The sequence below is a fragment of the Mauremys reevesii genome, linkage group 25, assembly GCF_016161935.1.
Source record: "Mauremys reevesii isolate NIE-2019 linkage group 25, ASM1616193v1, whole genome shotgun sequence".
Taxonomy (NCBI): domain Eukaryota; kingdom Metazoa; phylum Chordata; order Testudines; family Geoemydidae; genus Mauremys; species Mauremys reevesii.
Window position 1 is genome coordinate 17037953 of NC_052647.1, and position 14716 is coordinate 17052668.

General features: G+C 45.8%; 1 protein-coding gene across 2 annotated transcripts in view; it reads right to left on the bottom strand.

The window, feature by feature from the left end:
• The window catches only part of R3HDM2 (R3H domain containing 2), a 104431-nt gene extending 91673 nt beyond the window's left edge, over positions 1 to 12758 (bottom strand). The window contains exon 1 of one of the 2 annotated variants that reach the window (XM_039514297.1): positions 12652 to 12758. The gene's annotated coding sequence lies outside the window, so the exon portion shown is untranslated. Of the gene's footprint in view, positions 1 to 12561 lie in introns of both variants that reach the window. The other variant, XM_039514296.1, reaches the window with a different exon arrangement.
• Between the last annotated feature and the right edge of the window lie 1958 nt (positions 12759 to 14716).

Below are 14716 nucleotides of genomic sequence, written 5' to 3' on the forward strand. Positions count from 1 at the left end.
TGGGGAAGCAGCAACGGCGATAGTTTCCCACCACTGTAACTGACCCATTTCTCTAGCTGAGCCCGTTTCGAATTGATTTGCAAACTTCTAGAAATAGCCAGGCTTTAAACGGAGGCCAGAAAGATGCTGACGGTACTTTTCGGTTTGAGCTTTCGCTTCTCCCGTCCCTCTCCCATTTTCCATCCAGATTCACCACATCAAGGCCACAACGGGGCAGTCTTCTGTCAAACAAAGATCAAGGGTCACTGGTGACAGAGGTGGTAGGAGAAATGGGTCCTGGCCCTTGTAAAGAGTTTGAGCATCACAATGTTGCTGGACAGCCAGCTTAAGGCTGAGAATACTATGAGGGAAACCACCTTTGCAAAGAACATGAGATCGTTGGAGACTACAGTTAAGGGAGAAATCATAAGAATGTAAGAATGGCCATACTGAGTCACACCAATGGTCTCTAGCCCAGTATCCTGTCTTCCGACAGTGGCCAGTACCAGGTGCCCCAGAGAGAATGAAAAGAACAGGGCAATTATCAAGTGATCCCTGCCCTGTCACTTATTCCCAGCTTCTGGTTTAGGGACAGGTTTAGGGACACCCAGCATGGGGTTGTGTGCCTGACCATCTTGGCTAATAGCCATTGATGGACCCACCCTCCGTGAACTTATCATATTCTTTATTGAACCCAGTTCTACTTTTGGCCTTCATGTCGTCACCTGGCAACAAGTTCCACAAGCTGACTAGGCGGTGTGTGAAGTAGTACTTCCTTTTGTTTGTTTTAAAGCTGCTGCCCATCCATTTAATTGGCTGACCCCTGGTTCTTGTGTCATGTGAAGGAGTAAATAACACTTCCTTATTCGCTTTCTCCACACCAGTCACGATTTTATAGACCTCACTCATATCCTCCCTTGGACGTCTCTTTTCCAAGCCGAACTGTCCATGTCTATTTAATCTCTCCTCATATGAAAGTTGTTATATACCCCTAATTAGTCCTTCTCTGTACTTTTTCCAATTCTAATATATCTTATTTGAGATGAGGCGACCAGAACTGCACACAGTATTCAAGATATTGGCGTACCACGAATTTATATAGTAGCATTATGATATTTTCTGTCTTAATACCTAACCCTTTCCTCACGGTTCCTAACATTGTTAGCTTTTCTGACTGCCCACCACACACTGAGCTATGTTTTCAGAGAACTATTCACAATTACTCCAAGATCTCTTTCTTGCGTGGTAACAACTAATTCAGACCCCATCATTTTCTATGGGTAGTTGGGATAATATTCTCCAATGTGCTCTACTTTGCAGATATCAACATTGAATTTCATCCGCTGTTTTTTGCCCAGTCACCCTGTTTTGCGAGATAGGTTTGTAACTTTTTGCAGTCAGCTTTGGACTTAATTACCTTGAGTAATTGTGTATTGTCTGCAACTTTGCCACCTCACTGTTTACGCCTTTTCCCAGATCATTTGTAAATATGTTGAACAGTGCTGGTCCCAGTACAGATCCTTGGGGACCCTGCTACTTACCTCTCTCCACTGTGAAAACTAACCATTTATTCTTCTCTTTGTTTCCTATCTTTTAACCAGTTACTGATCCATGTTTTCTTGTACGTTATTGTATACTGGCTCCAGACTGATTTTAAGTATCAAACTGGCACATCTAGTCACTCCTGAGACACACCACATCGACTCCATCTAGTCCTTCCAGCAGTTCAAGCCACAGATTGAGACCTATCTTTTAGGCATGAATATCCTGCAGCATGTGACACAATACAGCTGAGTAGATTTCATCTCAAGACAATTGTTTAATGTTTAGCTGTGAGTCTAGAAACCCTCTTTTCAACAATGCAGGAAGAACCAGGGACCCACTGTATGAGAATGGAAAGACTCCTCTTCTGTACCCAAAAGCAGGAGACCATGACAGCCGTACAGGTAGAACCCCACAGCGCTCCTGCATTGCAAACGCCTCTTGAAAGGCACTACAGGATGACCTGACCTAACTGAGCTTCACCTTAGATTGCACTGAGAGGGACAACTGACAATTTAAATACAACAAAAATCACCGGTGGCCCATGATGTGGGGGGAGGGGTTCGAGTTTTGTGCTTTGGGGGATGGGTCCTTTTTTTTGTGCTACTGTAATTTTAAAATATCCTCCTATTTTACATGAAAAAGTTGGGGCTTTTTTTGGCTAGTCATTAAAAAAAAAAAGAAAAATGTGAAGAGGGAACAGTGATAAATTTCACCGGCAGAGTTGTGCCAGGGGAGACGCCTGGCTTGCTCAGAGCTCTGGAGAATTGCTATATATAAAGTAATGAAATATGTATTATGTCTATCGCACTGCCGACACGCTGGGCATTTCACAGACAAGCCCAGGAGGAAGCCGATACCCATGCCCTGAAGAGAGGATGGCTGCCAAGCCAGGAAACCTGAACTAAACTAAGGTGCCACAAGGACTCCTCGTTGTTTAAACTAAGAACGTTTTCCCCTCACTTGCTTTACCGTTTAAATAAGATGGATTCCTTCGGCAGCACGAGACAGCCCCATTCACGAGGCCTGGGAACATTCAGCCATTCTAGCAATCCAAGCGGCTCAGCACCCTTACATGCTTTACAATAACCACGAGACACCCCTGGAATGGATACAAATCCTGTCTCTGTTTGATCACTTCCAATAATATTCCAGCTCAACTACTTCTATTAGCACCATCACTAGACAGACTTGCAGATAAGGCAGGAACCAGCCTTTGTTTCGAGGGAGGGGTTATTTTACAAATCCACCTGTCTGCAACCCCAGACAACTACTTACATTGGGCTGCAGAAGTGGGAAAATGCCTCTAGTTGCCTGCAGGACAAGCCTTAAAGATTCTGACCAAGGTTTACTTTGCATTCCCTGCAACCATGATGTCTAAATCATTCATTTTATGACACGTCAAATAGGAAGGAGGGTCTTACAGCAGCTTCCAAACAAGAGCCTCAAAGCACTTTCACGGCTGCCTACAGACATTTTTTTGACCTGGTATAACTAGAACAGTGAGGGGCGTGAATTTTTACCAAGATACTGTGGACGCAATTAGACACAGCCTTACAGGGGCCAGCGAGTTTGTCCCGCAATGCCAAATCATTCTGGATGTTGCCAGGTTTGATACACTCACCCAATTTGTTTTGGGATGGGGGGAATAAAGACACCAAGCCACACTTTCAAGCAGGATCAGAAGCATGAAGTCTTCCAAACCAGGTCAGTTTCCAAGCCACAAGGAGACATCTCCCATAATAAAGGGGCTCTGTGTCTAAACTCGGCCCAGGAGAAATGAGGCTCTCAAAGAAAACGATGTCAAAGCAATAGAAAAATTTTAAAACTTCATTCAAAAAGATATAAGAGGGCTGGTCTAATGAGTAGGCTGCATCTGCCCACACTCAATAATCAGCGGAGAGAAATTCAATGGGAGTCAGCAGTGACTCAATCTGCAGTGCACAAACCCAGAACGCGCTCCCAATACATAATTAAATTGGGCTTTCTACAGAATAACATACCAGCATGTGCCCTATTGACAAGATGCATACAAGGGAATCCCAGCATTCTGACACTGCAAATGTCTTGGAAATCTGATCAATGCTTCTGCGGCTGCTGCCCACACTCAGGAACGCAAACAAGGCTCAGCAGGAGAAATCCTCACTTTTGCTTAGGAACTCAAAAGCCAGAAGTAGGTCATGTTGTCTTTTAATCGGGTTCACTAGGGCTTAGAGAACAGGAGAAGGTGCAGAGGATTGTTTTAAGAGAAACTGGACATTCTGAACCAAGACAAGAGATTTCCCCCGGCACCTTTCTAGGGCACAGTCAGAAAAGCCAGTTCACAGATGGGAGGTTTCCAAAGAGAATGCTGAGTTGCTTATGGTAAACAGCAACCCCAACATCACTTTGAAAGGCATCTGACATGGTTCCTTTCCTCCAGATAGAGGAAGAAACCTTCCTTAGCCAATATTCAAAGGGAGAGCTACCTGAGACACATCAGTACAGAACTCAGTCGGGAGTGCTCTAATTTGCGGGAGGTTCTGCATTAAATCCCGCACCAGGACTTCTGCCCCAGACTCACTGCAGTGGCCTAAGAGGTGCCATTCTGCCAATGAGGCGCTACCCCGAGAGCCCACCTGCTCATCACCGGGTGCTCCTGTCTAGGGAAGGAGCTAACGATGGGTTACAGAGGGAGTTACTTTCATTTACACCTTCTTAGATGTCAGGTAGATCTACTGCCACAAAACCCCACAGACAAGTTCTTCACAAGCATGATGAGGTGCCTGTCTCCCGCTGCCCAGGGGTCGGCCTCTCTCGCTCTGTTTTTGATGTTACTGAACCAGGCGCTAACAATTGGGAAATCTCAAGCTCTATCTAGGAATTTATAGACTCCTCCTCCCCACTCACTGCAGCATCTGAGCACCTTACAAACATTAACAAGTCCAACACTCCCCTGGGATGAGTCACTAGCATGTTCCCACTTATGCAGATGAGGAAATGAGCAAAGAGAGGGGAAGTGATTTGCCCAAGGACATAGAATCACAGAAATGTCCAGCTGGAAGGGACCTCGAGAGTTTATCCAGTCCAGCCCCCTGTGCTGAGGCAGGACCAAATAAACCTAGACAAGTCCTGACAGGTGTTTCTCCAACCTGCTCTTAAAAACCTCCAACAATGGGGATCCCACAACCTCCCTCGGAAGCCTGTTCCAGCACTTAACTACCCTTAGAGTTAGCAAGTTCTTCCTAATATCGAACCTAAATCTCCCTTGCAGCAGATGAAGCCCATGTCCCACCTTCAGTGGACACTGAGAACAATGATCATCGTCCTCTTTATAACAGCCCTTAACATATTTGAAGACTTATCACGTCACCTGTTCAGTCTTCTTTTCTCAAGATTTTAACCTTTCCTCATTGGCCAGGTTTTCTCAACCTTTGACAATTTTTGTCGCTCTCCTCTGGAATCTCTCCAATTTGTCTGCATCTTTCCTAAAGGTCATCTAGGGCAGAGCTGGGAGTTGGATCTAGACTTCCTGATTCCCATCCGTCCTGAGAGCCAGAAGTCTAAGGTGAGGTTCTGATGACCACACACACCTTAGATTACAGGCAGAGAAACATTTTTTTTTTAAATCACCATCAGATTAAAGTCTTGTTTTTTAAAAATAAGTTTCCTTACCAACATAATCTTAGTGCATTGAAACTGGACAAGTTTTGTTTTCTGCACCTCCCTCGGCTTAGACAATGAAACTAGACTAGTCATTATTAATAGCCATCGTGTTTATTATGATGGTGCCTAAGGGACCAACCGAGAATAGGGCCCCATTTTATTGTGCCTGTGTCGGATAAGCACTGTGCACATTACAACACTGCAGAAATAAATAATTCCTCTCTTTTAATTAGTGCTTAAAGTGTGTGAGAGGAAGTGGCCACAGACCCACTCAGAGAAACATAATTCAGAATCGAGCCAGGTCACCGAGGAACACACTTTAAGCACTAGTTACCAAAGCTGCTGCTCCCAGATTCTGATAGCCCCCCCATCCCCTCAGAAACGGTTTTTTTTCAGACCACTTTAAAGCAGTGCTTTGAATAGTTCATTTCACTAGGGCGACAATGTTTGGGCTGAAATCGCCAGAGAAGAATGGTTACAGCCAAACAGCAACAACTTTTCACAGGGCACTTTAAGAGTTCATGCAGACATTTGTATTTATCTTAGATTTTATAATCACTTAACTCTACATTCTAATCCAACCTACACAACATTGTCCCTTTAAATGCCACACTGGGTGGAAGGAAAGTGTCTATTCCACCCCCTGCCCTACGGCAGAAAACTAAATCTATGCATGTCTCTATTAAACTGCTACCTACCAAGGACAGATTAATCATTTTTCCAGCACAACACTTCATGGCGACTGTATATAACCAATGTAATTCCCTGCCACCCAAACACAGCAGGAAATTGCCAATTAGGGATTTGCTACAGAATGCATTGTTTGCTCCCATACCTGAGCTTTCATTTCACTTACTGGACATGAAGTTCTTCCTTCAAATCAAAGTTTCAACCACAGCATCTAGTTTGGGGTTCTCAACTTCTGACATCCCAAGGCTGGCTCTCAGAGGTGCTGAGCGCCCCCAAACTCCAGGGAACTGGGGGTGCTCAGCAATTCTGAAAAAATTAGGCCCCCGAGGACACCTCACACTGGGCTCCTGGAATCAGAGACCACTTTGGCACATTTGGTTGTAACTTTTCTAGTTGCAGCCACCTCCTTCAGGCTGGCAACGCTTCGGCTTGGCGCCGGGCATCAGCCTGTCTGGGAGAAGCCGGGCACTTGGGTTCTATCCGCAGCCTCACTGCGTGACCTTGGGCAAGCCACTTCCCCTCTCTGTGCCTCAGATTATCCACCTGTAGAACAGGATAATGCTCCCCTATCACAGTGGGGCTAGGAGGATTAGTACATTAATGCTGCAAAAGCCCTTTTCAAATCCTTCAATGAAAGGTGCCAGAGAAGAGGAAAGTATTATCATTATTCCCCACAACAGCCACTGCTCCACGGGCCGCTCTGACTCATGCTGGTTCCCCAGTTCCAAGTTTTAGTGCTTTAAAACCAGCTTCGCCCATCAAGACTCAGCCGAGGGCTTCAGCATCCATAGGGCTCAGAGCGCTACTTGCCACACTGCACAAAACAGGAACTTCCTCGGAGCAGCAATACGCTCAAGGAGCTGCCTGAAAACAACAAGCTTTCTAAGGCTTTGGCTACATGGGAATGTTAGACTTGTTCTCCAGGTATGACCTCCCACCCACGCCCCCCAGTATAAGAATGTCCATAGGGGTGTTTATACTTGTATAACTGATTAAAAAAAAAATTCCCCGTGTACACAATCCTGTGAGCCCTTTGGGGCAGAAACAGTCTTTTCATCCTGCGTTTATACAGCAGCTAGCACCACAGGGTCCTGACCCACAGCTGGGGCTGCTGGGTAACAGACAAGCCCCAATTCACTGCTGAACGGACTGTGCAACGTATAAGAACGGCCGTACCGGGTCAGACCAAAGGTCCATCCAGCCCAGTATCCTGTCTACCAACAGTGGCCAATGCCAGGTGCCCCAGAGGGAGTGAACTTAACAGGTAATGAGCAAGTGATCTCTCTCCTGCCGTCCATCACCATCCTCTGACAGACAAAGGCTAGGGACACCATTCCTTACCCATCCTGGCTAATAGCCATTAATGGACTTAACCTCCAGGAATGTATCTAGTTCTCTTTTAAAGCCTGTTGCCCAATCACTTAGTTTTGTGAGCTCTTTCCGAAGTTCTTCAGTCTGCTTTGGTCTTAACTATCTTGAGCAGTTTAGTATCGTCTGCAAACTTTGCCACCTCACTGTTTACCCCTTTCTCCAGATCATTTATGAATGAGTTGAATAGGATTAGTCCTAGGACTGACCCTTGGGGAACACCATTAGTTACCCATCTCCATTCTGAAAATTTACCATTTATTCCTACCCTTTGTTCCCTGTCTTTTAACCAGTTCTCAATCCATGAAAGGATCTTCCCTCTTATTCCATGACAACTTAATTTACATAAGAGCCTTTGGTGAGGGACCTTGTCAAAGGCTTTCTGGAAATCTAAGTACACTGTGTCCACTGGATCCCCCTTGTCCACATGTTTGTTGACTTCAAAGATCTCTAATAGATTAGTAAGACAGGATTTCCCTTTACAGAAACCATGTTGACTTTTGCCCAACAATTTATGTTCTTCTAGCTTTCTGACAATTTTATTCTTTACTATTGTTTCAACTAATTTGCCCAGTACTGACGTTAGATTTACCGGTCTGTAATTGCCAGGATCACCTCTACAGCCCTTTTTAAATATTGGCGTTACATTAGCTATTTTCCAGTCACTGGGTACAGAAGCTAATTTAAAGGACAGGTTACAAACCATAGTTAATAGTTCCGCAATTTCAAATTTGAGTTCTTTCAGAACTCTTGGGTGAATATTATCTGGTCCCAGCCATTTGTTACTGTTAAGTTTATCAATTAATTCCAAACTCTCCTCTAGTGACACTTCAATCTGTGACAATTCCTCAGATTTGTCACCTACAAAGGACAGCTCAGATTTGGGAATCTCCGGGTACGTCTACACTACGGGACTATTCCGAATTTGCATAAACCGGTTTTGTAAAACAGATTTTATAAAATCGAGTGTGCGCGGCCACACTAAACACATTAAATCGGTGGTGTGCATCCACGGTCCGAGGCTAGCGTCGATTTCTGGAGCATTGCACTGTGGGTAGCTACTCCGTAGCTATCCCATAGTTCCCGCAGCCTACCCCGCCTCCCCCGCCCCTTTGAATTTCCGGGTTGAGAAATTCATTGTCGCGGGTGGTTCTGGGTAAATGTCGTCAGTCACTCCTTCCGCTGGGAAAGCAACGGCAGACAAGCATTTCATGCCTTTTTTCCCTGGATTGCCCTGGAAGATGCCATAGCATGGCAATCATGGAGCCTGTTTAGCCTTTTGTGACTGTCACCGTATGTGTACTAGATGCCGCTCACAGAGGCGATTCAGCAGCGCTACACAGCAGCATGCTTTTGCTTTTGCATGATAGCAGGGATGGTTATCAGCCATATTGCACCATCTACCATACCATAAATTGGTAATAAGATGATTGTGGCTATCAGTCCTTTTGCACTGTTCCATTTGCTGCTGTCATAAGTGCCCCTGGCTGCTCTTAGCCAGGGGCGCAAAAGCCAAAATTGGGAATGACTCCCTGAGTCAATCCCTCCTTTTTGGTATCTAAAAATAGAATCAGTCCTGCCTAGAATATGGGCAAGTCCCCTAGTCCTGCCTAGAATATGGGCAAGTGTACTAGAGAACCACTGTATCATAGAACCAAAGAGCACAGCTGCTCTGTGTCAGATCCTGCAGAAATTATGAGCTGTATTCTATTCACAGGGGGTGCTCCTGCAACAACCCCACCTGTTGATTCCGTTCTTCCCTCAGCCTTCCTGGGCTACCGTAGCATTGTCCCCCCACTTGTGTGATGAAGTAATAAAGAATGCAGGAATAAGACACAGTGATTTGTTAGTGAGATATGAGTGGAAGGCAGCCTCCAGCTGCTATGATAGTCCAGACAGGACAGTAAGGAGTGTGTAGGAGAGGAGCCCAGCATCCCTCTGCTAGTTCAGGGGCACTTGAATCTTTTCTTTACACATGAAGGGTGGGGGCTGATGGAGCTCAGCCCCCTGTTTCTATGACGATGATGGTTATCAGCCATATTGCACCATCTACCATGAAAAATTAGGACCAGGCGCCCTTGATCGACCTAACAGATGCTGGTCATCATGGTTACCAGTCCTTTTGCACTGCCCCTTTTGCCAATAGGCTGATGACGAGGACGGGTACCAGTCATTTTGTACCATCAGCCAGCCATAGCGTGGGGGGAGCAAGGATGTTGGTGTTGAGTGCTGCACCATCGCGTCTATCTGCAGCATTCAGTAAAGATAGGGTGACATGTAAAAGAGTCAAGAGAGGATTGTTTTCCCTTTCACTTCTGGGGGTGGGGGGGGGGTGCGTAAATTGCCGAGCTATGCCCTGACCCACCGCGGACACTGTTTTTGACCCTAGAAGCATTTGGAGCTCAGCCAAGAATGCAAATGCTTTTCAGAGACTGCAGGAACTGTGGGATAGCTTGAGTCCTCCAGTCCATGAGCGTCCATTTGATTCTTTGGCTTTCCGTTACGCTTGTCACGCAGCAGTGCGCTGAGTCCCTGCTATGGCATCTGTCTGGAGATATTTAAAAAATGATTTTGAATGTCGTCTTCTGTACCGGAGCGCTGATAGAACAGATTTGCCTGCCCTTACAGCGATCACGTCCGCATCATCCATGCGGGAGCTCTTTCTTTATTTTGATTTTTAACTGCATCACCACCCGTGCTGATCAGAGCTCCACGCTGGGCAAACAGGAAATATTCAAAAGTTCGCGGGGCTTTTCCTGTCTACCTGGCCACTGCATCCGAGTTCAGATTGCTGTCCAGAGCGGTCACTGGTGCACTGTGGGATACCGCCCGGAGGCCAATACCGTCGATCAGCGGCCACACTAACCCTAATCCGATATGGTAATACCGATACTAGCGTTACTCCTCTCGTTAGGGAGGAGTACAGAAACCGGTTTAAGTAGCCATTAAAATCGATATAAGGTGCCTCCTAGTGTGGACGGTTGTGGCGTTAAATCGGTTTTACGCTCCTAAAACCGGTTTAAACGCGTAGTGTAGACCAGGGCTCCCTAACATCCTCAGCCGTGAAGACTGAAGCAAAGAATTAATTTAGTTTCTCCGCAATGACTTTATCGCCTTTAAACGCTCCTTTTGTATCTCCATCGCCCAGGGGCCCCACTGGTTGTTTAGCAGGCTTCCTGCTTCTGATATACTTAAACATTTTGTTATTACCTTTTGAGTTTTTCGCTAGCTGTTCTTCAAACTTCTTTTTGGCTTTTCTTATTACATTTTTACACTTAATTTGGCAGTGTTTGTGCTCCTCTCTATTTACCTCAGTAGGATCTGATTTCCACTTTTTAAAAGATGCCTTTTTATCTCTCACTGCTTCTTTTACATGCCACTGGCAAGTTCACTCTCGATCTATTTTCTCCAGTTGAACACCGGTTTTGGCCATTGTTTCATTTCCAGGGATAACTGCAGCCAATTGGCTATTCCCGGGAGTCAACGGGAGACACCTTCTCACAAGCCAAGTAATGAGGTCAAAGAGGATGCTGCGTGGACTCTGCTCATCCTGGGACACGCATCCTTTCCAATCCTTCTCCTCTTAGCCATTCATTTCCCTGCTGCCCTGAGTTTCATCCTGGGCTTGTTTGTCTGGTCTCACTCAGAGTCAGGGATCTTTCAACCTGCAGTTTGTAAAGTGCCAGGTACAGATCTGGAGCCGTAACCCAGCAACAGCCACATTTTTTTTCAGGATTTAAAATAAAAATTGGGCCATTTTGGCTAAAGTTTTCAAAAATGCCAAGTCCCATTTTCACAAGGGACTTAAACACCCTAATAACTGTGGCCCCAGGCGCCTAAAGATGCAGATCGGCGCCTAGTAGGATTGTCCAAGCACTCAAATCCCATTGATTTCAGGGGGAATTAGGTGCCCAGGCATTTCTGAAACTCCCACTAAGTGCCTAGCTACATCTTTAGACCCCTAAATACCTTGTAAATCTGGTCCTAAGTCCCTGTTAAAAGTTTTACCCTTTAAAATTAAATGTTAGTTGAGTTTAATACATGCAAAGTAGCTCAAATAACAAGATACATAGCACTTTTATAGCACCTTTCACAGGAGGATCTCAAAGCTCCTATGCAAACATTAAGCCTCCAAACTCCCTTGTGAAGGAGGAACATTTTATTACACTCATAGCTCAGATTGCATAACTGAAGAGACAGGTGAGGCGACTTGCCCAAAGTTACCCTACAAATCATTGACAGAGGCAAGACTGGAAGCCAGGTGTCCAGGCTCCTGTTCCCCTCTCTAAACTGTACCAAACACCACTTTGACTTAAAGACACGCAGCAGACAGCAGCAAGACACGGCAAAGGCGGAAAACTCAACTGTTCTAATCAAACAAGCTGCCAAGTGCAAAACTCATCTGCTGAGCAGCCACACAGCATCCCCCAGAGATCTGAAAGCAGAGCAAGGAGACGCTCTGAGCTCAGGAACTTGGGGGTGAGCAGACAGAAAGCCTGGGATGCTGAGGAATTTTGACAGGACATGATTTAGGAGAGGGAAATCAGGCTGGATCATTAATCCAATCTGTCCCGAAGACACAGCTATCATGAGGTTTGCATTATCAGCTTTGTGAATGAGCAGGCATGTTGCTCTGACTTTCCGTAGGACCTGGGTTTAATAAAGTAACTGTGATGACAGATGCAAAAAGCTAATTTGAGGCTACTTTTCTTCTCTGCTGCTCCAGGAGCCTGGATATTATCTGCCTTGACTCTTATTAAAATCCCCAGAGATCTCAATTCTGCAGCAGCACTAGTTAGTCTAAATTTAGCAAGGTAATGGAAAGAGTTGGAAGGCATGCAATTCATTTTAATATCTGCACCTTTAAAATCACTCAGAAATTAGCTGCCTGGCAACATAAAGCAGTCATCCAGAAAGAGAAAAATAATCAAGATATACGCTAGATTATCAATTGATACAGATGCTAATGATCCTAATTACAATACTCACTTCAAGAGCCTACAATGGCCAAGTCTTTGACAAAAAATGCTTGCATGCCAAAGCGTGTAGGGAAAACGGCAGCGTTCAGGACATTTTAATAACCTGGTGTTAAATTACGGAGCAAGACTGTATCAGCAGCTCTTCTTCCAGTGTTTTCACATGTCACACAAAGTAAAGGTACACTGATAATCACGTTTATTTGGGTTCCTTATGGACACTGGCCATATACTGGGAAGTCACGTGGCAGGTTTCTCAAAGAAAGAATCAACTGGTCCAGTCACTACAACTGGGTTAACCTGCCTGACTCCCATGGAACTCTTGCTACACCAAAGTTATACGCAAAAACAGTTCTCTTACCTTTCATCACATGCAGTAAACAGACACCTAAAATAGATGGCCTTTTGGCACGGAAGTGAAGACACCCACAGAGGTCGTTGCTCCTCTCACCTGACTGGTAACCGGACCCAATTCACAAGAGGGCTACCGCACGGAGCAGGAAATGCAAGTAGGGCTCTTCCAAGTCACGTCCAGGGGGGCTGCTTGGCTCTTCATTAGACTCCAGCTATTAAAGGAAAAGCTCACTCTAATAACGCACTGCTGAAACAGACGGCTGCCAGACACTCTGAAAAGGGCCCAGCAAAATCTCTACTTCGACTGTAAGTTCTTTGAGGCAGGGACCCTTGTTTTGTTCTGTATTTGTACAGCGCCTGGCGCAACGGGATCCTGGCCTCTGCCTAGGGCTCCTAAGCGCCACTACAACACACACGTAATAAGAGGTTACAGACATACCTCCCAGAAGGCTCTGCAGTTCATCAGCATCCCGCAGTCAGGCGCCAGAAAGGCAGCCAGGAGTCACCACCCCACGTCGCTTGCTGGAAACAAGCGCTTGGCACTTCAGAGTCTGCCAGTTTGCTGCCACAGCGTCAACTCTTTGGTGATGCGGTTGTATTTTATTTTAAAGCAGAAAGCGTCCAAAGGCCAAACTAGAGTAACTCCCTCCCCCTTCCCTCCTCGTCAGAGCAAGAAACACTGATGGGAAAAGTGAAGACCGCAGCGTCTGCCAACTCCAAACATTAACGGCAGGCACTTACATGGTGCCCCCTGCTGCGGTGTGCTCTATGCCGGCAACGTACGGCAAAGTCCAAAGTACGCAGGCCCCATAGCACCTGCCAGCGAAGGGGTCACAATAAATCATCTAGGGTCTAAAATTAAAGTAGTTAGGGGCTTTTCAACGCCGCTCTCCTCCTTTTTGCTGACTGCTTGTTTGTCGACGTTTATACAGGAAACAACACTTGCCCTCTAAAAACATACTGGACATGCCAGGCTTATCTAGTCACTGCGGACACCAGAAATAAGAGGCCCTAATACTGAGTCTAACTGTCAGAGCAGGACATTGAGAGTCAGGCCTCTTGGGTTCTTTTCCCAGCTCTGTCCCTTGGCACTTTGGCCAAGTCCCTTCCCCTCTAGGGGCTTCAGACTCTCGGTCTGTGATATAAGGTTCCCTACCTCACAGGCCTACTAGGAGATTCACTGTTCTTAAGAGCTTTGAGATCCGCAGAGGACAGAATCTAGAGGAGGATAATGGGCTGTTACTATTGGAAATTTTTCAGAACAGGTTTGATAAACACCTGCCAGGGGTGGTCTAGGTATGTGTGGTCCTGCCTCAGGGCAGGGACTGGAGTAGACGACCTCTCGAGGTCCCTTCCAGCCCTGCATTTCTAGGATTAGAAACTAGCAGTATGCAGAATAGAAAGCGCTTTAAGACAGAAGTAGCTACTTTACTCTTTATGAATTACACTTAAACAGCGAAGCTTAAACCGCTTCGCGACAGGTGGAAAGTGTGATCCGAGGTCCCTTCTCCCTCTACAAACCTTAATGCCACCACATCAGAGGCCTGCTGCTCCCATTTCAGTCTCAATATAACACAAACCTTCAGCACACCACACCGAGCTGCCGCAGTACGTCACGGATGAACTTGTTAATTTTTATTTTTAAAAAGGCTTGGGCCGACACAAAGGTTAAACACCGCTGGCATTGACAGAGCCTACTTCCAGCCAAGATGAAAATCCACTTCTGGGACTGTGCAAGCAAGCAGAGAAATCTGAACACCTTCTGTCTTTTGATTAGCTTTGGGCTCCGAAGGACAGGTTATAGGGTCTGACCTTGCAGCCACTGGGGAGCTTTGTCTTGCTTTCAACAGGCACCAGATCAGACCCATGCTGCTTAAAGCTTCGGCCCTCAGAGAACAAAAATAGACCTCTCTTTGGTAGAATCATTTCTAGCTCAAGATTTTAGCTCCCCCAGAAAACGATGATCTGCCCAGCTATGGAACTCTAACATGGATCAAGTGTTTTATCAACAGCTATGTTCATTCAAAAAAAAAAAAAAAAAACTAGAATGAAGAATTCTCTACTCTTCCCAGTTTTGACCGAGATACTGCACCAAGTGAATCAGCAACATGACAGAAATGGATTTAAAATAAATAGCAACCCCAGAGCTGCCCTTTCACTGA